The sequence below is a fragment of the Eulemur rufifrons genome, chromosome 15 (assembly GCF_041146395.1).
Source record: "Eulemur rufifrons isolate Redbay chromosome 15, OSU_ERuf_1, whole genome shotgun sequence".
NCBI classification, from domain to species: Eukaryota; Metazoa; Chordata; class Mammalia; order Primates; family Lemuridae; genus Eulemur; species Eulemur rufifrons.
In genome coordinates, this window is record NC_090997.1 from 77,758,893 (window position 1) to 77,782,794 (window position 23,902).

The 23,902-nt window shown below is 34.9% G+C and overlaps 1 protein-coding gene across 6 annotated transcripts in view; it reads right to left on the reverse strand.

Annotated features, from left to right (window-relative positions):
* The window catches only part of PTPRK (protein tyrosine phosphatase receptor type K), a 509,148-nt gene that overhangs the window by 200,865 nt on the left and 284,381 nt on the right, over window positions 1-23,902 (reverse strand). The gene's annotated exons all lie outside the window — the stretch shown is intronic.

Below are 23,902 nucleotides of genomic sequence, written 5' to 3' on the forward strand. Positions count from 1 at the left end.
ACAATGAAAATAAAACTAAGATCAAAGAAGAGAGCATATGGTATATAAACTACATACATTTTGAATTATTTCCATTTCTATGTAAATGTAGTTCTTAATACCTGAAATTTTAACCACCAAATTTGTTCCTAATGGTTTGTAAGTTGTTTCAACAGTATGTAGTCAAAATTGTATAGCAGGTGAACTATTTCTAATTTCACAACTGAACTCAGTGGAGAAGTTATTCTCAAAAAAAGTTTAAGTAAAACCAAATAGTTTAGAATTTTCATTTATCAGCTAACATAAATAGCTAGACATGTCATACCATGAAGCTTTACCAACTGGTCTAAAAACTTCTATATTCAGAGTTTTACAAAGGCTCTAGCAGATAGGGTTGACATATTCTCTAAACCCTAAACTAAAATGAAACTGAATAGAGAAAGGAACACAATAGAAAAAATGCAAATGTCTTCCCACACTATCTAAACGTTGCACGTTTTAAGATGCAGTCTGTATTTTGTGAATAAACTGAGCTGTCTCAACATGTGCAATGTTTGTTTTCATGCCAGATGGCTCATATACTGACTAATTTAAGTAGGAAAAAATGTGAAATTCATAGTTCACTGGGGTTCTACCCCAGAGCAGCAATACCCTACTCATTTTACAGCTCAATGATGACCTCAAGAGATTTGATGCTTAACATAATGATGAAAGGAACAGTATGCCAAATGAATTGTAAATAACAAACCGTGGTTGATCTATAAATTTATAGGTATTATGAAACTTCACCTTATGTGTGTGTATTGAATAATAAATCTCATCTGTCAAAACTCCGCACACTCTTTCTGTAGAAAATAAGGAGAAAACCTAAGAGAGGAGAGCAGAAGAGGGAAAGGAAGGGAGAAAAAAAGCTACACCAAAAATATAACAGAAACAAATGAAAGAGTAAAGTGTAATATTTCTTCATCATTTCTATCTTTAAGGGAGCGGCATAAAAAAAAATAAGATGTGGAGTCAAGAAGCCTAGCTTCAAAAACTGTATACATAGAAATTACTGGGTAAAGTTAAATATGTTATCTAACTCCTCTGTGCTACAATTTCTTCATTTGTAAATCATTACTTGAAGAATTTATAAAGATTCCACATTTCTAAATATATCAACAAGCCCTATCCGAGAGGCCTATATGTTTGCTTTGTTTTGTTTCTGCCACAGGGCATGTACATTCTAAAACTGGAAATGAATATTCAACACTAGTGTTATGTGTATATAAACAAATGAGTGTGATGTTATCAGTCTCCTGTCCCGAGGAAGGGCAACCATTCACTCTGATCAATTTTGCACCTCACTTGCTATAGTCAGGCAAGAAAAAGGGGGGGTATAGTCCAATAATCAAAGCAATAACTCAAATTTGGAAATGTGGCAATGTTGAGAGATGATTAAAAGCATATACATTGATTAACAGCATGATTATAAGAAATGAAACCAAGCATTAAAATGAGACTAATATACCCCTACATGTTAAATTTTTTATGTTGGAGGTAAAAAGTAGCCTTATATTAGCATATGTATTATGTTTTTAGGCCCTTGAGAACAAGGAGGTTCATTTATAAAATCTCTATTCAATAAATTATGCATGAATTTTAATCAGTTCACAAATGAATAAGTAATTGTTTTACAGCAATATTAATATTCTTTATAACTTAATACACTATCAGACCTAGAGGTGTGCTATGAATAAATCCCAAACGTGCGATAGGTATTAACTGAAGCATGCAATCCCCAAAATATAAGATAAACTTTGCCCATGTTACCAATTAACTTTCAACTAATGACTTACGTTCATTACTCCAGAAATGAACCTATTATAAAACCCCAATTATATATTCAAATTGCTATATTTGTTTTTATATTTCAAATAATTTGTAAGTGTCTTGAAATCCAGTAAATCATAATGAAAGTATATTCTCATCCACTTATTCCTATTATCATGCTATTTTACAAACATATGTCACTTATTAATATTCAATTAATTAATAAAATACAAAATCAGAAATAGAAGCCACATGTCCAGAAAAAGTCAGTAACAAAGTGAACATCAAGGCAAATAACACTTCTACATTCATCTTTTCAAACACATGAACAAAATACCTTTCAATCCTATCTCCTTCCTAGTTGCTTATTTGTCAATGAGACCTTGACATAAAGGATTCTAAGATTAACCCTTCCACTAAAAGCAGGCAGTGATACTGCATTCGTCTTCTAAGGCTGCTGTAATAAATTACCACAAACTTGGTGGCTTAAAACAACAGAAATACTCTGACAGTTCTAGAAGCCAGAAATTTGAAATCACTATCACTTGGTCAGAATCAAGGTGTCAGACGGCCATACTTCCTTTAAACAGCCTAGGAAAAAAATCAGTTCCTTACACTTTCTAACAACTAGTGGCTGCTGGTATTTCTTGTCTTGCAGCCATAATCCCTCCAATCCCTGTCCTATTGCTCACATTGCTTTCTCTTCTCCCGTCTGGAGTCAAATGTCCCCCCTGCCATCCACTTATAGGGACTCTTGTGATTGTACCTGGGGCTCCCATGGATAATCCAGGATACTCTCACCATTTCAGTATCTTTAAGTTAATCACATCTGCAAACATCACTTTTGCACATAAGGTAACATTCACAGGTTCCAGAGATTAGAACATGATATATGTGGGGCACATTTTTCAGCCTACCACAAACATGGACCATGATTCTCATCCTTCTTCCTAGGAGATATCTCAGCTCCACTTTTTCTCAAGTTGGTAGGAAGCTTATGAGCAGAAAACACTTCACCTTTCAAAAGTTTCAGAGCTAGGTCACAGCAGTAGAAATCACAGAAGAGCCAGTAATATATCTATATGATCTTTTTTTTAAAATTTGTTGTAAAAGGAAATGATAGAAATGATGAAAATTATTACATAAAATGGCTACAGGAATAGATGCTCCCTTACCATATCCAAATTCCTACAAAACTCAACATTAGTATGTTTGCCATGGAGATAGGATTACTTTTCTTATTTGCTACCATTTGTTTACTTAAATGAAAGAATCGCTTCAAAGTCAATTGTATTCCATTTCTGTATCATTCCCTAACTGAATTTTGATCCAGTTCTGGTTCCTGTTAAATAAGAAATTTACTAATTTTCTTCCCTATCACCTATTAGATGCTCAAGTAAAGGGAAATGGACATGAGAGAGGCTGAGGGGAGGAAGAAGGACATCATTGTATCACATGGTTCAGTCATTTGTTTTATTAGCTACCCCATAATAATTTTTAAATGATTTTAAATTCTGCCTCATCAGGATAATTTAATGGTACTTGTGTGTTTCAAGAAACTTAGTATCACTGATGAATAAAAAAATGGCCTTTCCATAAGAAATGGAAAGCAGGTTATAAATAATTAGAAGTATTTTTTTGACATTTAGTACCATATCTGTGACAACATAATTTGTTTCATTTTCCTTAGTTTTAAAACACGAAGTGTACATTTGAAAATTTTTTGATTTGACAAGGTTTCTCTTGTACCCCCAAGTTTATAAACTGTAACCCAGATATATTTCTGAGAAGAGTAATGTTCTCATGATTTTTACACTGTGATTTTTCTGAGACTTCAGATTCTTTAGGCCTAACAAGTTCCTTAGGCAGCCAAATACCTCATCATTCTTGCTCATATCAGATGTAGTCAACAAATTCTAAAAATTTTCTTTCATATAAATTATTATTATATTTACATATTTGTGCATCAATATAATTTACATAATGTTTAATTATTATATTAAAAGCCTTTTTTAAATTCTTCAATGCAATTGATAGACACCTTTTTCAAATCATATCACTCAGGTGGCTCATAAGCTGTCCCTGGCCAAATAAAGTTAATGCTAAGACATCACAAAGTTTGGGCATCATCCAACCTGAGGCGCCTACACTAAGCGACGATCAAAAAGAGCCGTTATCATCTATCTCCCTGGAAATTAGATGGGTGTTAGCATACAGTTATGATGAGGTATAGACAGAGTGTACGCTGTGCCCCCTGGTCTTATATTCATACACAAATCACTTCTAAGAACCATGAAATAAGCACACATGATTTCACAGTGGTAAGTAGGTAGAAAACTTTAAAGTGAAAAAAAAAATTCCAACTGTATAACAAAGTGCTCATTTAATGAAAAATTATCCATGTCTGTTTATACTATGTATTTTCAACCACTATTAATAATTTCCAGCTAAACAGTTTCTTCATTCTCTTCCAGTGGCTCCCCACTGAAAGCAGTAGTTCAAAAGTCAGGCAAAGAAAGACAAATACTGCATGATCTCACTAAGATGTGGAATCTAACAAAGATGAACTCACAGAAGCAAAGAGTGGAATGGTGGTCATGAGGAGCTGGGAGAGTAGTAAGGAGAAATGAAGAGATGTTGTTCAAAAGGTACAAAATTTCAATTAGACAGGATGAGTAAGTTCTGGACATCTATTGTCCAGCATGGTGACTACAGTTAATAATAATGTATTGTATACTTGAAATTTCTAAGTGAATAGATAGTCAATGTTTTCACCACAAAAAAAAAAAGTATGAAGTGTGAAGGATATATTAATTAGCCTGCTTTAATAATTCTAAAATGTATATACATATCAAAACATCATATTGTATGACTTAAATATATGCAATTATTTGTCAATTATAACTTAATACAGCTGAGGAAAAAGAGAATTATCCAATCTAAAACACCAATAAGCTCCTCTAGAGACACACCACAAAAATGTAGAAAATAATTTCAACGATGTTGAAAATAATAAAGTCACCACTTATGCTTACATAAAATTATATCACTTATATTTTCATTTCTCAAAAGAGCAATAGAGTAGAATTTTCAGGAAGAGATGCAAGCCCTGTACGAGTGATTATATATTCACACTGAATCGACTACGGCTAAGACGATATAGGTAAATAGGCATTTGAATAGATAGCCTCCTCATAAGCAAGTGACCTGGTAACAATGCTTTTGGAAATCAAGAAATACAGATGTGTTTATAAATCAAAGTAATCTCCCTTCTGGGAATTTATTATAATGATTTATTTTAAATCTTTGTTTAGCAGAGCAAAACTTAATCAAAATATTCAACAAAAGGAAACAGTGACACAAATCATTTCTTATCTACTCAATAGAATTTCATGCAAGCCTTAAGAATGCAAGTTATGAAGATTATTAGTTTTCACTTTAAAAAGTAAAAAGTATATCCCTAGGGCAAAAAAGTTGGCAGCCATTAACACCAAAAGAAAACATTCCAAAGAGTAAATAGCACTGATTGGGGAACTATAGGACCATGAGTGAGTTTTACTTTTTCTTTTATCTCTGTTGGCCAATAAAATTTGCAGTGTGTCCATAAAACCTTTCCAGCATTTCTCACAGTCCCTGACAAAGTTCAACACTACTGTTACAGGATGAGTGACTGGCTCAATAATGCCTTATAGAAAAAAAGCTACTCACACTACTGTAAGAAAAAATTATTTCCACAAATTCCACCCATTCTATACAAGAAAATGTATACCACAACTTCAGTGTGCAAATCAATATTTGGGTATGACCACAGTAAAACTGTGTATTTATTTATTTTATTTAGTTTTAGGTGCTAGAATTAAGTCCCCAAAAAGTAAGATTTAATACCTTTTACTTTGAATCCTGTAGCAAGCCAATTGCTCTGACATTGATACACAGCACCTACAAATTGTTACTATTTAATTAAAGGAGTTAGTTGACTGGAACAGAAGAATGCTTTCTAAGCAATTGCTTAGTGACCAAGTGGCGCCAAATGATTTATCCAGCTCCTAAAAAGAAGGCATAGCTACAAACCTAGCAATAATTCTTTTTTGTCTTTTAGTCAAATCAGATCAATTAAAATGTTTTCAAAAAGTATTTTTCATGAGAGGAAAACACTCTCATTTATATATTTTAAAAGTAATTTGAATATACAATATCAGGAATGATATAAAAATATATCATTGTACTAACACCAGCACATACGTATATATTTTTTTGGAACAAAAATTTAATTCACAGTAGAAGAAAATTCTGATGCTAAGTAAGCCACTCTTCATATTAAACAACTATTTTGTCTCTCAAATCCCCGTGTGATATGTATTCATTTTAAAACTGCAAGATCTGTGGAATTACAGTATTTAATCTATGACATGGCTCTTTCCTGCTACCTAAAGTGCTGAAATAAGAAGAATCATTTCTGCAATGAAACTGCAAATTTTGCATACTGAATTTTATATCTTATGTATTACTACGGCATTTTATTCACCTTGATTTGAAAATGCTGGTGTAATAACTTTATTACCTGCTTTAAATAAAAAGGCACAACAGCAGCACACAGTTTTAGACCTGTCAGCAGAAACTAAAACAAGGTTAGGTTCATAGTTAGTGTAGATAGAAAGGCGAAGGGATTTTAAAAAGTAAAGTTTATTTGCTTTTTAGCCCATATAATCAAATTGTAAGGTAACTACAAATTTGTATCTTGTTTTGTTTGAAAACTACTCTCTTCCTCATTTATATCTATGCAATGAATTGGTTTAAAATTATGAATTACTGGAATAATTTAACAACTTCACAAAAGCCTCTCTCAGTACCACACTCCACGTGGCAGCAAACCAGAGGTTACGATGAAAATTATGGATTCCTTTGAATGAGTCATAAGCTAATAAATACAGAAGATTTCTCTTAGGGTTGTTTAATACCTCATTTTAGCTTTCTCAGAGTTCACCCTGTTCACAGCATTTCAAGGAAAGAACATCCAGTTGATTCCAAGAATAACAATTAAGTCAGTAGTAAAGCTAGGAAAGCTTTCAGTTCTTTGTTCGGTTCCCTCAAGTCTAGGGCCATAAACAGGTAATCACTTCGCCATCTCATCTGTCACCTTTATGAGGTAGGAGAATTAAAAAAAACATATGGTGGGAGAAAGGAGAGAAACTGTGCTTGGCGATGACAATATATGTCCCAGTAACATCTTTCCTATGCCTAGGTTATACAGCATCAACTATTATTCCATCATAGATAACAGGCAAAAGGATTGAGAGTACAGTAACACCACTCATATTCATTTTATCTGAATACATACTAAGGCACAATGGCTGAACCCAGTAAACAAGGAGATATCAATTAAAAGAAAAAATTCCACTGTAAAATCTCTATATTGAGATTATAATCTTTCTGTGTGTATATACATATTACACATACATATATACATACATACATGTATATGTAATACATATATAATCAAGAAAGAAAAATGTATTATTAAAAATATCCTGAATCTTCCACAGCTAGAATATAAACACATTAAAAATTACATGAGCCTAAATGTCAAATTCTAGGGAAATTTAAAACTATGCAATTAGAAGAATTTCCCAATACTTAATTGTGAACAAGCAATTTAAGTTTGCCACGTTGCTCCCTGGGTCTGAACAATCCATTGTGTTGACTCATTGAAATACAGGACATAAGAAGCATATGTTCATTATAAATACATACTTTGTGATCATCCTGAGACAATTCAAAATAATGAATGGGGTTTTTATGTATATGAAGCCAGCAACAGATGGCCATTTTTTCAATGTAATGACTCGGGCCTGCAATGGAATCAGGAGACACTACTTGCTTCCTCTACTCAGTGACCCTGTTTTCCAGGCAGGTAAAAACCAAGACTTTATTTGCCCCAGTTATTCAGGGGAACTATTATTTGCCTGTTATCTCCACATGCCTCTGGAGGGTACACATGGCCATCTTTTGGCTAGGCATTTCCCTCTATGCAATAACTATTTGTTTTTCTTTCATCAAAAAGAATTTGTGATGACATGGTAAAACCAACTGAACAAGCCCTCAGTCATATATACAACTCCTCAAAATAATAGGATTGACTTGTACACTACTAACTCCAGAGCAGTCATAATTTTAAGGCTTTTCTTCAGTTCAAAAAACACACATCTTCAGAGATTTTAAAAATCTTCCTAGCAGAGAAAAGGCGTCATTTGCTTATACAGATCCAACTCAGTTTCATAATGTAAAGATCCCCAATATATATTCACTCCAAAGAAAAAATGACCTAAAATTAGCAATTATACAACATTTCCTCAATTTTGGAATTGAAACAAAACAAAAAACAATCATGTGTTCTATTGGTTAAATGCCTTGGATCAAATTAAGAGAGAACTTTTAATGAGAAATGAGTTCAGCAGATTGAACCACTGACTTTATTTTTTTATTTTATTTTTTTTTTTTGAGACAGAGTGTCGCTTTGTTGCCCAGGCTAGAGTGAGTGCCGTGGCGTCAGCCTAGCTCACAGCAACCTCAAACACCTGGGCTTAAGCAATCCTACTGCCTCAGCCTCCCGAGTAGCTGGGACAACAGGCATGCGCCACCATGCCCGGCTAATTTTTTTTTTTTCTATATATATTTTAGTTGGCCAGATAATTTCTTTCTATTTTTAGTAGAGACGAGGTCTCGCTCATTGCTCAGGCTGGTCTCGAACTCCTGACCTTGAGCGATCCACCCGCCTCGGCCTCCCAGAATGCTAGGATTACAGGCGTGAGCCACCGCACCCGGCCTGAACCACTGACTTTAGATAAGCTATGCCTGATGGCAACTACTTAAAAGAGTTAAGTAGATTTGAACAAGAGACAAGACGAGAGATTCTGTGCACTTCCACTTAAGTCTGTGAACTAAGAAAAGCAGGTTTTATGGGTAACTGGAGAATATTACAGGCATAATGATGAAAAGAAGGCAACACCATAAAAATAGAACCATCAATGTGGTCACCAGAATTATAAGAACTTCTGAATGATTATTGTAACCATCTAGTTCTATTAACATTCCTTTAGGGGCCAAAATACCTTTGCCCAATAGTCAAAGTACTATCAAAAATAAAATACCTAAGTTTTATAATCAGATGGAAACTGAAGGTAGACAGGAATAATTATAGACCTATCTGATAAAATAACAAGTTAGTGATATTTTAGAGATGTTTAGTCATGTAAATAGTTACCTGTCCAAGGACATCTTACACTAGTGGGACAGCTCGGCCAGTGAAAGACCTTTTATTTTCATTCCCTTCAAACACCCTTACTTTCGCACCATGGGGGAATGTCAAATACCCAATGTTAAATACCCAAATGGGTATTTGACATTCATATCAAAAAAGTCATGTCATCTAAAATATAAAATACTAGAAGGCAGTCCTAGTTCTGTGCACAGCAAGGGAAAGTTTCAAGAATAGTAAAATAAAGGATTTCTGGACTACAAGTAATACAATTATACAGCTACGGGGTTGGGCTCTTCTTTCTCAGCTACTTCCTGTAAGCAAAAGAAAGTTCCTGATTCTACTTTGATGAATATCATGTCTCTTAAAAATAAGAGCCTAAAATGGCTATCAAACCAGACTATTCATATACTCTTTTCTCTAACCTTCAAATTTCCCACCCTTTTCCAACTTCAGCCAGTCAACTGAAAATTTGCTAGGGGAAAAAAAAAATCCATAAGTAAAATGAACTAATATTTTTATGGACACTGAAGACTCTAATAAACAGTAGCTTAATCAGTGGACATAAGATGAATAAAGAATTGAGAAAGATGCCTATTATTGTAAATATGATTAAAAAAAAGGAATATCATGCTTCTTTGGCAAACATTTGTAAAATGACACACTAATGGAAGTTGATAGCTGGGAGATCTCCAATTGTAACTGAAGGGTACCATTTTCCTGCTCCAATGGCATGCAGTGTATTTTTAAACGTATATCTCTATGTTTATGTCTAGATTTTAAGGGTCTGATATGGAACAAATGTCAACACAGTAAGTTTGGAAATTAATCATGAACGTATACCAGATATATTAATATCACTACTATAAAGCATAATGATTTGTTTAAAATGTAGAGGCACTAATTTGTGTCTATATATTTTTAATAATCTTTCAAGTTATTTTCATATATAAATGTAAACCATATTAAATAAATGCATTTATTCATTGTAATTTTATATTGTTCTCTTTATAAAATCACATGTCAATCTTGTGGGGAAGAAGAGTTCAATGGTTACGCCTGTGCTCTCTAAACCATGGTGCCAGTTAGGAGATATTCAAATTATAGGCAGAATGGCCAGGAGTGAAAAAAAGAAAAAAAAAAAAAAACCAAAATTATACTGGATAGTTTTTGTGAATATTACAACATTATAGATAACATATGGAAAATGCAATAAAGGCATAAATAATATAGTCACGGTGACAGTCTGGTGCCCACAATCTGACAGCACCCCCATTGAGAGGTTGGGTCCATCTTCTCACCCCTTGAATCTGGGGCCCTCATGCCTGCCTCAACGAGTAGAACACAGAGGAAGTCAGGGAAGGAGACTTCTGACGGTAGGTCACAAAAGACCAGATAGTTTTCTCTCTGTTCACTGGAAGCTAGAACACTTGTTCTTGGAGACCTCAGGTACCACGTACAACTTTCAATTAGCTGGTGGCATCAGCCCAGCTCAAGTGCCACTCTTGCGCATGAGGAAATCTCCAGATGATTCTAGCCTCCAAGAGTGTAAATCACCTTCAGCTGTTCAGTTTGAGACTTAGCTCAAGACCCAAATACCATGAAACACAGAAAAACCATCCCCTGCTCTGCCTTTCCAAATTTATGGCCCATGGAAGCTGTGAACATTATAAAATAGTTAATTGTCTTATGTCACTAAGATTAGTGGTGGTTTATTAATGCAGCAGTTGATAAATGGAACTCTATTAAGACAGCTGAAGGTAAACATCAAATATAGAGGCAAACTTCTTAATATACACTGCTCCTTTCATGATCTGTCCCCTGCTTACCCGTCCAACCAATTGGACAATTCCAATCATATGCTCATATTTAACAATTTGTACTTTCCACGGGAAAATCCTCTTTTAAAATCATACCACTTTTACCTTTTATATGCCACCTGGAATGCCCTTTTGCCAGTTATACACTTAGCAAAGTTATCTTCAAATCTCAGTTTATTTATTACTGCCTCTGAAAAACCCTCCACCCCACACCTTCTCCACCTTCAAATAAATGCACCTTGTCTTATAAAAGATTTACCTGTATTTTTTTTTTGTCTCTCTCTTCACTTACTGAGCTCCTTGAAGGCAAGGGCTTGATATTATTAATATTTGAGTTTGTATCTTCAGTGCTTTGCATATTAGGTAATCAACGTTTGTTGAATGAATGCACTTATGAACAAAGAAGGTAATAAAAATGGAAGGTAGGATAATAAATATTAAATGTTGGTGAGGATATGAAATATCATGCTGAAAGTTCAAGCATAAATTCATAAAATAAATTCAAAAAGTATTTTGCTAGTACCTTCTACAGCTCAACATAAGCATACTCTCTGACTTGACAATTCCACTTCCAAGTACATGCTACCCCCAAATGAGCACATATATCCTCAAAAGTCATATACTAGCATATTCATATACCACTGCTGTAAATAGTTCTAGGTGAAATAGAATCAAATTCCATCATCAGTAAAATGGATAAATTGTGGCATAGTCACATAATAGAATATTTTATAACAATGATGTCATAAGACAAATAGCTACATACAACAATATGCATACATTTCATATACTTGAATGTTGAATGAGAGAAGCCAGATAAAAAGAGCATAAACTAAGTAAGATTCCATTTACCTAAGTTGTGTATTACTGTCATAAGCCAGGAACAGTGGTTACTTTGGAGGAGGAAGATATTAACTGGAATGGAGTGAGAGGGACTTCTGGGGTGCTGGTAATATTCACCAAGCTATATACTTACCAAGCTATATACGTTTAATACACACTTTTCTGTAGAGGGAGGGTTGATATAATTCATCCTAAACTCTTGCCCAGAAATCCCACCAACCACCCCACCCCATCCTAGCCAAGGATCATTAAGTATAAGCAGAATCTCACACTGAGATTTAAAATGCAAAGTGAGCATTTATGGCAAAATCTAATTTCATCAGAATTTCTCTTGAAAATTACTAAATCATTCACAAAGACTGGAGTATACATTTTTCCTTATGTACTTCATTACCAGATATTTTGACTTCTAAAATATGAGAATCCCTGAAATCAAAAGAAACAAGAGGAATGTCTACCTGCAAAAGTTTGGGCATTCAAATCTTTTTGCCTTTAAGTTGGATCAAGCTCATGTTAGAGGAGTTAGTTGAGTTACATAACATGCTTTATATGTTAAACATATTATGAGGCTATTACACCATATAAAGGCATTAAGTAAACATTTTTTCTGCTATGTAACTGTAAGTTTTGGAGATATATTTAAATTTATTTATCTATGATACACTATTTTTACATAGTTCATGTATTTCTCATAGCATCTCCCTTTATGAGAATATAAAATTTTTTATTTAACATTATTCTGGAATCATGCCAACTTAGGTCATTTAGTGCCTTGACATTATTTGAACTCTGCACTGCCGTTGTTAGTCCAAGGCAATACTCTGTGAACCCATCTAAAAGCATCTCTCTAGGTTTTTACTCAGGTAACAAACAGAAACGGAGCCACTCTGCAAGTGAGTCATTTGAAAGAGAGATTTGTTCATAAATTCTTTGCCTAGGCCAATGTCTGTAAGAGTCTTTCCTACATTTTCTTCTAGAATTCTGATTGTATCACGCCTAAGGTTTAAGTCTGTTATCCACCGTGATTTGATTTTTGTGAGAGGTGAAAGCTGTGGGTCCTGTTTCAGTCTTCTACAAGTGGCTAACCAATTCTCCCAGCACCATTTATTGAATACGGATTCTTGTCCCCAGAGTATATTCTTTCCTGCTTTGTCAAAAATTAGGTGACTATATGAGGTACACAATGAGTGCATTGCGCACCGTTTGGGGAATAGTAATGCTTGAAGGTGCTGACTCGGGAAGGGAGGGTGGGGAAGGGAGGGATATATACCTACATGATGGGTGCAACGCACACTGTCTGGGGAACAGACACGCCTGGAGCTCTGACTTGGGGGGAAAGGCGGTACATGGGCAACGTATGTAACCTGCAATTCTGTATCCCCCATAACAATAAGATGAAATAAAAAAAAAAAAAGAAAAGAAAAAAAAAATCTGAATAAAAACAAAAAAAAAAAAAAGAAAGATTTGGCTTATGATTTGACTTTCAACAGGAAGAGTACTCAGGCTACATCTCTACTTTAAATATAAAAAATAAAGTATAGAAGAAAATTTCCTCCAGAGCATACATGAAAGGTTTCTAATGCTATTTCACCAACCTGAAAATAATAAGTCAATAGAGGGAGTCTGCAGAACAAGAAAAAAAATAAAGAACAAGCCAGGGACTCTGAAATTTTCATCCGACTTGATCAAAGATGACTAGGCCACAGAAAAACTATGTGTACCCAGGAGGGTCTTTTTAATATTCACACAAAATTAAGGCTAAGTGCTGACGGAGTTTCTTTGATTAATGAGCACTGTGACTTTAGAAAGTCTTGACTTTAGGCTATTGAATTCTGGATAATTTATTTTTTCCACAATCAGAGAAACTCTGAAATCCAAAGAATCTTGTAATATTATTAAAGACATTTAACATATTTGCAACGTCTTCTTAGAGCTACAGAAGCGACTCATAATTCTTGATATAAAATTTAAAAAATGTTGAGAAGAGGGGAAGAAGAATGCAGGAGGAACAGCAGAATAATTTCTTAGCTTTTTATAAAACACATGGGTGACAGCCTCTGCCTAGATTCTAACAAAGGCTTGCTGAAATTTAGGTTGAGTGAGCCTACATATAACGTGTCAGTGTGAATGGGTGTGTGCACATGTTTATATTAGTATATCAGAATCTGGAAAAAGGGCATGTGTGGTAGTCATAAGTAATTTCTAAAATACCCTATACTTGATTTATAGAGGCTCATACCCCTCTTGCTACTCTATTTACAATCAGTGCTGTAGCTAACCTGCTACTTGTCATGGCAAGATTTAGTTAAAAATAGTATCCAGGCAATGTAAACTAAATGCCTTGTTTCTAAAGTGGTAAGGTAATAATCATAGTAACAGAGTAGTTACAATTATTGAAATTTAAGGTTGAAACCTAACAACTCTGTTTCTTACTCATATTCATTAAATCTTGTTTCAAGCAGCATTTTTCTTAAGGCCATGATATAAATTTAGTTAGTTTTTGTATAGCCTATTGTTACCGTGGCGAGGTGAAAAGAATATGAGCACTGGAGTCAGACTTCAGTTCAAATCTAACACTTTAGAGCCAGGTGATCTGAGTGATCCATACCCTATGGATATGCCCTGCTTATTAATATATCTTGTTCAAAAGAAAAGTCCCATTTCCAGATAACTTTTGTTAACTGAATCTTGATAGTTGTTTTTAACTGAAAACAAACAAATAAAAAAACATTAACAGTAGTTTTGTTATCTTCTTGGACCCTCATAAAAGAAGCTACAAGAGAAAAAGGAATTATAGAATGAGGTGCAAAAGAAGAAATGTTATAATTTAAAGACTAGACACTCACATACCTACATATGGAACTATAAGACCTTCAAGATTGTATATCTTAGTCATTTTATTAACAATAAACACAATGAACAACATATGGTGACTGCTCAAAAATGTTAATCAAATCATTGAATAAATTAATAATGTTACAATATATAGGTGAATAAGGCAAGATAATAGAAAATTTAAGTATTTGGGAATGTTCTTTTTGAAAAGTTATAAAACTTTTTGTGATCATCTCAAGAGTAGTTTCATATAAAATCATAGGCTCAAGATGATGAAAGGTCACTGATATATTACCAAATGCATTTTTATGAGATAAATTCAATTATAATTGCTGTGACTATTCCAGCCACAATTTAGACATAGAATCCAATTATCCATTTCATTTTCATTTATACCTCATGGGCGAGATCATTTATCATGTTTCATGATAATGATCAGAAGACACATGGAAAGTGATTTCTGGAGGTAACAAATTACCTACCATATTAGCATAGCTTACAAGTTCCTGTCAACAACTACTATGCATAAATATGAGGTAATTAAATTTACAATGTGCAGGAGTGTTTGATATGCGACTTGCTTCCTTCACAGCTGCCAAAAATCTGGATTGCTAAATGCAGCAAACCCGTTTGGTTGCAAATCAGGAATCATTATGCCCCAGAACTCCAACAGGTAGACGGTATGCTGGGGCTCAAGATGCCGAGACGCATCTTTCATCATCTGGTATTATTACTTCTTGCCACCAAACCATCCATCATTGCTGCTGAGACAGCTTGAAATGATAGTTCTGGACCCTCACATTACTGCTCCTTGAACTCTGTCTCATCCATCTTTTGCATCATTCCTGATTCACGGCTAAGTACCCTCTCCTGGCTGCAAAACCAAGTGTGAACCTTGTAATGCCTTTAACCTACAGTGCCTCTCTAATAGTAATTGATTTCTCTTTAGTATGGAGCCACTGTTCAGAAAACACTACCCATGGTTGCTGATGCTGAAAGATGATTTTTAGAAGACCTGATTACAGAATTCCAACATTTGTAGGAAAATGCACTCTTATTTGCAAGTTAGGCTTTAGAATTGCATTCATTTCTATTGGAATATTTATCTTTAAAACTCAGAAACACAAACATAGACACAGACACCACTGAATGTACAAGTACACATACCAACGGCCTGTAAAATATACAAAAATGCAATATTTCAATTGGAAAATTATTAATCAGAGTTTCAAATATGTTTAATGGTAAAATTCAAAACTTTTCGGTACTTAATATGTTGACATTGCAAAAGGTGTTTATTCTTGACACAATGAAAACAAAAGAGAGGGATTTAGAGTTAGATGTGAGAATATAAGTGAAAAAAATAAGTCCTTCACCCACCCATTTTTTTCCCTCCTCACAGATGCTAAGAGAACCTTCAAAATGATACCAGTAACACAGTGGTTGCTGTACCATAAACTATCCAAGACTAAAGGTTTTAATTCAGCTCCATCTGAATGCTGTTATAAAAGTTTAATAAATCAAAATGATCAAAATGTTCCCAGTGGCAGATTGAGATTCAGTTTCCAATTCAAATTCTCTTTAATATATGGCTTCTCTGACATCTAGCATTTCTATCTCCATGTTGAATTCCAAACACCCTGCTTTTCATCATTACTATTCATCAACCAGCCTGGTCATGGTAACTACTTTTTAGCAATCCTGCACAATACACAGAAATGTCAAACCTAGTGGCTACTTTAACATAGGAAAATTATGACAGGTGGGAAATCTTTACCCTTAAGTAAATATTTTCAAACCACCCATTGCAGTGAATGGCATTCCTTGAGGATTGAGAAATGCCATCAGCCAAAAGTCCTAGAAAGAAAATTCCTACTTCTCAACCCTTTCAAACACTGATGTAAGAAAAAGACAGGTCTAAGAGCATTATTATCAGGAGCAATCAAATCTGAAGAGCAGAGAAAGTGGAGAAGTCTTTGGACTGTTTTCCTTATTCCTATGAAGTAAAAAGTTTTACAAAGAACAGGAAAAAGATTTTCACTTAGTAGCCTCAAATTCAGTCAAGAATATACATGAAGCAGTAGGAAAAAAAAACCTTAATTGAATACATATGTTTTTATCATAGGTTTAACAACATGAAAAAATCTAACAGTATTGGCTAACGGCTCTAAAATGGAACAAAATGCAAAGAATTTCTATGCACTAAGTACTTAATATTTAATTCATCTTGTACGGAATACTTATTTAATACTTTACAATTAGTCTAAGACTTACCAAGATGCCTAAAGATTTTAAACTGGCATGTCTCCCCAGAATCCAATTGAAAGTATACAACAGAAATTATCATCTATGCTCTCAAATTAGTTCTTCTATAAATCTTATGAATTTCTGTCCATAATACAATATTTCATGCAGTATCCCAGGCTAAAAATCTAGAAGTCTCTTTTGATTTCTCTTCCTGCTGTCATTTCACAACGCTCTTAACAATAGTTCTGCCATAATCTCGGACATCTTGACCTGTTCTTTCTACCACACCAAGAACCCCTTACCATCTCAAGCTTTTAGGATTGTAAGAGCTCCCTAAACTTTGTGAAAACTCACCATTCTGCAAATCATCTTCCATCCTGGTTTTATGAGACAGATACTAACACATGACTAACCTACACAAGTAACCTATTCCAATACTGCCAAAGGTTTCCATATCAAGTGACATAATACATTTATATTTCTTAATCTGTCTCAAATTCCTCCACAGTAAGGCTTCAAAGTAAAATTTCAGGCACATCTCAGACTTCTCCCCTGGAAAACACTGTGCTATAGTCAATATTTAATACTAGTCCATAAGAACACGTGTTTTCTCAATATTATTCCCTCTGCTTGGAATGCCTTTATTTATCTTCAACTATCCAAATGCTACCCATCCATCAAGGGCCAGATGAAACCTCTCCTCCTCCTCAGCACATTTCTTAACCGTAGAAAGCAGTGATGAGGCTGGCCCTCTTGCTCTACACATGAAATCCATGCCATTCACATGGCACTTTATAACTCACACTGTATGTTTCTTTGACAACAAATATTTGATTATATCTGCCGGACTTTGGTCATGGTGCTTGCTACAGAGATCCTATCATGAACACGCAAAAGAAAACAGTCCCTAAATTCATCAGTCTAGTGGAGGCAGATATTAGGAATGTAGTTATATTTGGAAGACTTGCAAAGGTGCACAGCAAGCAAAAAAGCCAAGGCCCGAAGGGAGCAGAGATCACCGTGCATTTAAGCAAGTGAAACAAAGCCAGTGGTGCCAGAGATTGGTGAGCAAAGGAAAGACTCATGAAGGACTGAAGGATGTGAGCACAGCTAGAGCAGGCAGGACCCTGGAGCTGTGTTGAGACATGTGGAATTTATACTGCATGAACAGGAAGCCACCAGAGCCAGGGAGCAAGTATTCTGACTCACTCTGTGTCACATGGTTACTGGCTGCTGTGTGAAGACCGACTTGGAGGAGACAAGCGCTCGTGGAGGGAGACCACAAAGGATCTTTTTATAGAAATGTAGGAAAGAGAAGACGGTGACCTGCACAAAGCGGTGGCAGTGATGGCAAAGAAAAGTGCTAGGCACTCAGAGTACATGAAATAAAATACTGATAAAGGAAGCAATTAACATACATACAACATACAAATTTCATACAGATTTCTATTTGCTGTAGTTCTAGTAATACAACAACCGTTGAGACCACTGTCATCTTCTGCACATAGTTGATAACAGTAGGCATTATACTGAGATCTTTTGAAAACTTTGACCTAAATAACTTTGGAGAAAAAATTGTAAAACAAAATCAATGAATTCTCTTCTGTACTAGAAAGTAATTGCCATTTGGCCTTTAGGTATTTTGGAAAAAAAAAATTCAGTAGAAATCTGAGTGAAATAAGAATGTGAAAGCAAGCATCTATTTGAGAAAACAGAAGTCTATATAGAAAGAATAGCAAGTGTAAAGGCCCTAAGGCAGAAGTATGCTTGGAAGAGTTGCTATACTTGCTGTGGACTAAGGAAGAAGGTGAGTGATAGGAAACAAATTTGGAGTAGCAGCCAGGGGATACTTCATTCAAGGCCTTCTGAAACAGGAAAGGACTGTGATTTATTTTTTTTCTTAATGTGAAAGGAAGCCACTGGAGGGGGTGGACTGGCAACATGAGAGCAGCAATGGTACCCTACATATGTATGTGAAGACTAAAGAAAATGCCAGTGGCAATTATGAAGCTGTAAGTAACTATGTGGGTAAAATTTCTTCAGAACAAGGGTACAGGTAATTATCCATTTGTTGTTTGTTTGTTTTAACACAAGGACAGATTCAGTACCACCACTACTAAATCTATGATTTCAAATTGTGCAAAGCAGAAAGACAAAAATATTTTCTTAGTTTAGGACTCAGAAAGCAGACATTGGACAGCAAAAGAAAGTTATATTCCTATAACCAGGATAAGTTATATCCTAAAGTTTAAAAGTAACCCTGTTCGCATATCTTGTAAGAGATGAGAATACACCTCCTCGTAAGAGATGAGAATAGAACCGTAGGCCCTAATTTCCCTAAAAACAAACATCAGCGCTAAGGTAAAGCTGTACAAAAAGAGGCTGTTGCATATTTATGTGCTGAGAAAAGCTGCCATATATTTTGCCATATTATTTAATCTCTGCCCAGTTCTCAGTCCCCAAATCCTCACTTCTAACACTGAACTGGACCATTTTTTCCTTTTTTCTAAAAAACTAATGACTATGAACTAATAAACACAATCCGTGTGGAGGACTAACAAAATCTGTTTATATGAATTTACTTGTGTTGACTTTATGCTTGTTTTTAATTTCTTCCTAGACTAACTATTTCCTAGAAAGGATAAAAACATCATTTATATTAACTCAGATGGAAAAGAAGGTGCTTTCTGAGGTACTATCGTAAACTTGGAAGAAGTTGGCTTGGACTGATGTATTCATAATTAATAAGTACGTACTATTCTCTACCTCCTTTGTAAGGCTTCTACCTACAAGTTTTATGTTTTCTGTTATGCATGTATTTCCTTGTTTGTACTCTTTGTAACAGGTTCCTGATCATGTATTATTAGTAAGCAAAATGTGTATTAGCTGGCTTTTTAAAAGATGTGAATATTTCAGTGGCAAATAATTTATCTCAACACAAAACTCACCTGTAAGTTATCTGCTGGTAGGAAACTGCTATTATTGACCCTCTTGAAGACAAAGTGGAGGGGAGAGTGGGAAAGACTCAGGAACTGAAATTAATGAAGTAATGTCCCACCACAACACTTATAGTACACCATCTTCACTCATTATACCACTGAACACCATGAATTATCTCTGCCCTCACTGATTGATTTCAATCTGTCTGCTCTAGGGCTTCTGTTCAATTAACGTTCTATAAGACTCTCACAGTATGACATTATTTACCAGATTAGTGCTTAATGCGGGGTTTTGATGGAATAGCTATTTTGTAGGCTGTTTTTCATTTGTTAGGAAATCTTTTTTATTCTTACAGAATTAAAAATGTGACCAAAATTGAAGTCAAAAGTCTGTGCCAAGATAGTCAGAAATTCTGCATCTTCCTAAGGAATGAATTGAATTATAAATTGCTTGAGGGTTGAGACTACATCTGCTATTTCTTTGGTGTTTGTTCGTGCCTATTACCATGGTAAGTACTCAGTAACGTCTGCTAGCCGATTTTCCAATGAAGTTGCAAAGAAACCCAGAGAGACTGAAAACTCTTAGTTCAAATTGACATTGTTGCTTTCTTTTTGGTTTGGGGTAAGGGAAAGAAAACTGGTGAACAGGGAGTGGAATATAAATTACAAAAGACACTGTTAGTCCATGAAGTAGAGATAAGTCCCATGGCAGAAGTTGGCCCAAATTACATTTATCACAAACTCCAAGAGACGAGAATTGAAACTCAAAAGGAGATTATAGACCTACTATCAGCACTCTGAAATCAAATTCCCCTGAGTTCTACAAAAACAATTATTTGCCATGTAGATGATTCCACGTCCTTCTTGATCCTTTGCAAATTCTTAAGAAGAAAGCTCCCACAAAAGCAAACTCCGCAAAGATTCACTTCAAAGAGCAGTGCTATACACGTCAGTCACCTGTGGAAGCAAACTCAGAAATCCTTGGGGAAAGAATTCTCATCACATTTTTATTTTAAAAACAAACTGAGAGAAAACAAAATGAAAATAATCATTTGGGCAAAGACAACTGCTGCACTCTACCATTCTTGTAGAGTACCAATAAGGAAACTCGGAGGAGAAAATTAATAGAAAACGTATTTGGAATAATGGTGTGCAGAAGTGGATCTAACAGAGTTTCAGTAATAATATTGAATCCCAGTTAATATTAATATCAAATTGAAGAGGCATCTTTCCCTACTACTTTTAAATAAACATAGGTACAATCATTATTTATTAATGCTTTTTGGCTTTGAAAAAGTATTCCTAAACTGATTATACGAACAATTCAAATCAGTATCCATTTTCTGGTTGCACCACAATATACTTCCGAAATAAGAACACCTAGCACTCTTTTGCTCATTTAGAATTTAAATATGTACCAGACATCTTAAACACCGAACCACCTGAATTACAAGTAGGTGCTATGAATGAGAGGAGACTCCAAATGTTTCTTTTATCATACTCAAGCGTAGGAAAGTAAAATTTTAAAATATGAGACATTTGGAGACCTCCAAATCTGAGACATTCAGCATCCACTCGCTGCATGTGTTTTCCTAACTATGTAGGGGTGTTTGGGGAAAATTAGTATGTGACTTATCGATGTATTCTAAGACTTCATCATTAATAGTTCAGATTTTATGAAACACAGATGTTTAAACTGCATTCTCCCAGCTAACTCCAAACTTCCTGTCAAGTTGACTAGTTTTCACAATAGAAGTAAAGAAAAGGGATCTTTATATGAATTCATGAGTCTGACAGCTGTGCTATGAAAACTAGTTAAAAATCAATACTGTGCGATATTAAGCGGACTGCTGAAGGTCTCAAGCTAGAAATTCCATGGTCTTTAGCTATCAAGTAGCAAAAGTTTTAAAGTATTTTCTACTTCCCAAATGTCCTTACCTCTAACATAGAAACACTAAAATGAAACATTCAGATTTACTTTTATACACAAATAGAATACTAGACTAGAATCTTGGTCAAATCGACATTGTTTTTCAAGTGAAAAATATCTCATGCTAACCTTAAGAGTCACCCTTATTAGTTCATTTGAGAAAGGAAAGACGCTGGTTCAGACACTACAAAAAACATCCATCATCACTTCCTTTATACCAGCAAACTTCGTTCCATCTGCGGGTGAGATGGGGTATGCGGTTCACACCCATTCCCTGAATCTTCCAGGGTCAGTCCCACTGCTCTGATTCCAGCTAAATAATTTTACTTGTTAATTTCAAGAAAAGTACTGTATGTCTTTATGTAAACTTTGTGCTAGGTGCTGAGGCAAACAAAGATGAACTAGACGGGCTCTGATAGAACATAAACTACAAATAATTACAATAAAACCAGCATTGGAAAGCTCAAATGCAAATCTTGTGTTAGTTTTGACTTCTTTCCTTTTTCACATGTGTAGTGGATAACTGGTACCAAGCAAATGAGTCCATTAACAGGTCACCATTGACCAAGTAAGTTATGATCCCACTGATTACCTATGACCCATACTGTTACTTGACTTAGCATGATAATACCCCTCTCCTATATTATCATATTCCAAAGTCTGTATGTCAAGGTTAAGCTGTACTTTATCTTGAAATATTTTCCCAGTTACTCTCTTATCTGAATAGAATGAAAAACTACCTCTGAATAACATATTTATGATCTAGAGTCTTGTGTACAAAAGTTCTTTACTAGACATACTAGTTGTCTCTCCAATATCCAGCAATACATGTTTCTGATAGTTGTGGGGATTAATGTCCTCTTTATCCCCAACTGGATGAGACCAAGGAAGCATGTAGCCGTATTGCTACCCTGTGACTATGAAGGGAGCCTAGCTTAGGATAAAAGTCAGAACCATGGGCTGCAGCATGCAGGATTGGGAAGAACCTGCAGGTTTGATGACTTGATCAACCAACCCTGAGGCCTGCCTATCCTGCACCTTCCAGTCACAACGGTCAGTAAATATCCTTATGTTTAAGCTAGTTTATACTGTCTAACAACAAAAATATTGACATCAATCTGAATTTCTTGTGATTTTAAACTTCAACTCTGAATAAGGTTGGGTACATACTCTGAGTAAAGCTGGGTAAATGGATTGATAATCACCCCAATTTCCAGCTAGAGGTTATTCATTAGGAATAGATATTATTAACTGAATACTTTTTATTTCCTAAGCATTTTGATAATGACTTACAGTTGACACTAAAATTTAAAAATTAAACCATTAACAATGACAAACAAAAAAACTGTGATTTTCAAATCAAAGAATTTACAATGTAATAGTTTCACAGGTAAAAATGATAGATGTGAAAACAAACAATTTGGAATAGAAATTGAGTGTGTCAGGTGTAGCAATCAGAGAATTTTATAAAAGTATATGCAGGTCAGTTGGCTAGAGATGTAAGTGGGTGTTTGTTTTAGATAAGTGGCAAAGGAAGAAGGAGAAAATTGAAAATGAAGCAGAGAATGAGCAAAACGATCTGTAACATAGACGGTGAAGTTGGTATTTTCAGTTTGGAGCTTGCAAACACCACTTCAACTTGTATTTCATACTTTTTACACTTTGATTTTGTAAAACATCGAGCAAAAATGTCTGGTCTTCATTTCATCTCTGTAAAAACTTCTTTGTCAATAAAGATTGGCTTCCGCAACCCAAAGATGTTACCATTACTCAAAATGAAGCAATGTTAAAGTCATGACAAAGTAAATTCTGTTTCACCATACTTTTTTTTTCCTTCCTTTGGCTGTGGGAAAACATAGATCGATACTCTTCAGCATGAGAATTTTTCAGAGAAATTTTCATTTGTAACGAACAGCAACAAAAAAGCCGTAAGCGTGCCCTGTCACTTTCAGTTTAAGTGAAAATGCACTAATAAACTCTTACCCTTGGGTCATCTTTGACAACAGGCAATAGTATGCCAGCTCTTATTAAAGACTATTCATATCACTGCCCCAAAAATTTCCTTTAAAATTACCATCTTTTCTATCCATGTAACAGGATGTCAGCTTTAAAAGTGCCAATGAGAGATAGGACCTGTCATCACAGTTAATTCTCAGCACTGTTTCAACACCAGGACAGCTGATCCTTAAAGGTATGTTTTTGGTTAGCAATTTTTATTTGGTGGTCATCTGGACAAACAAGA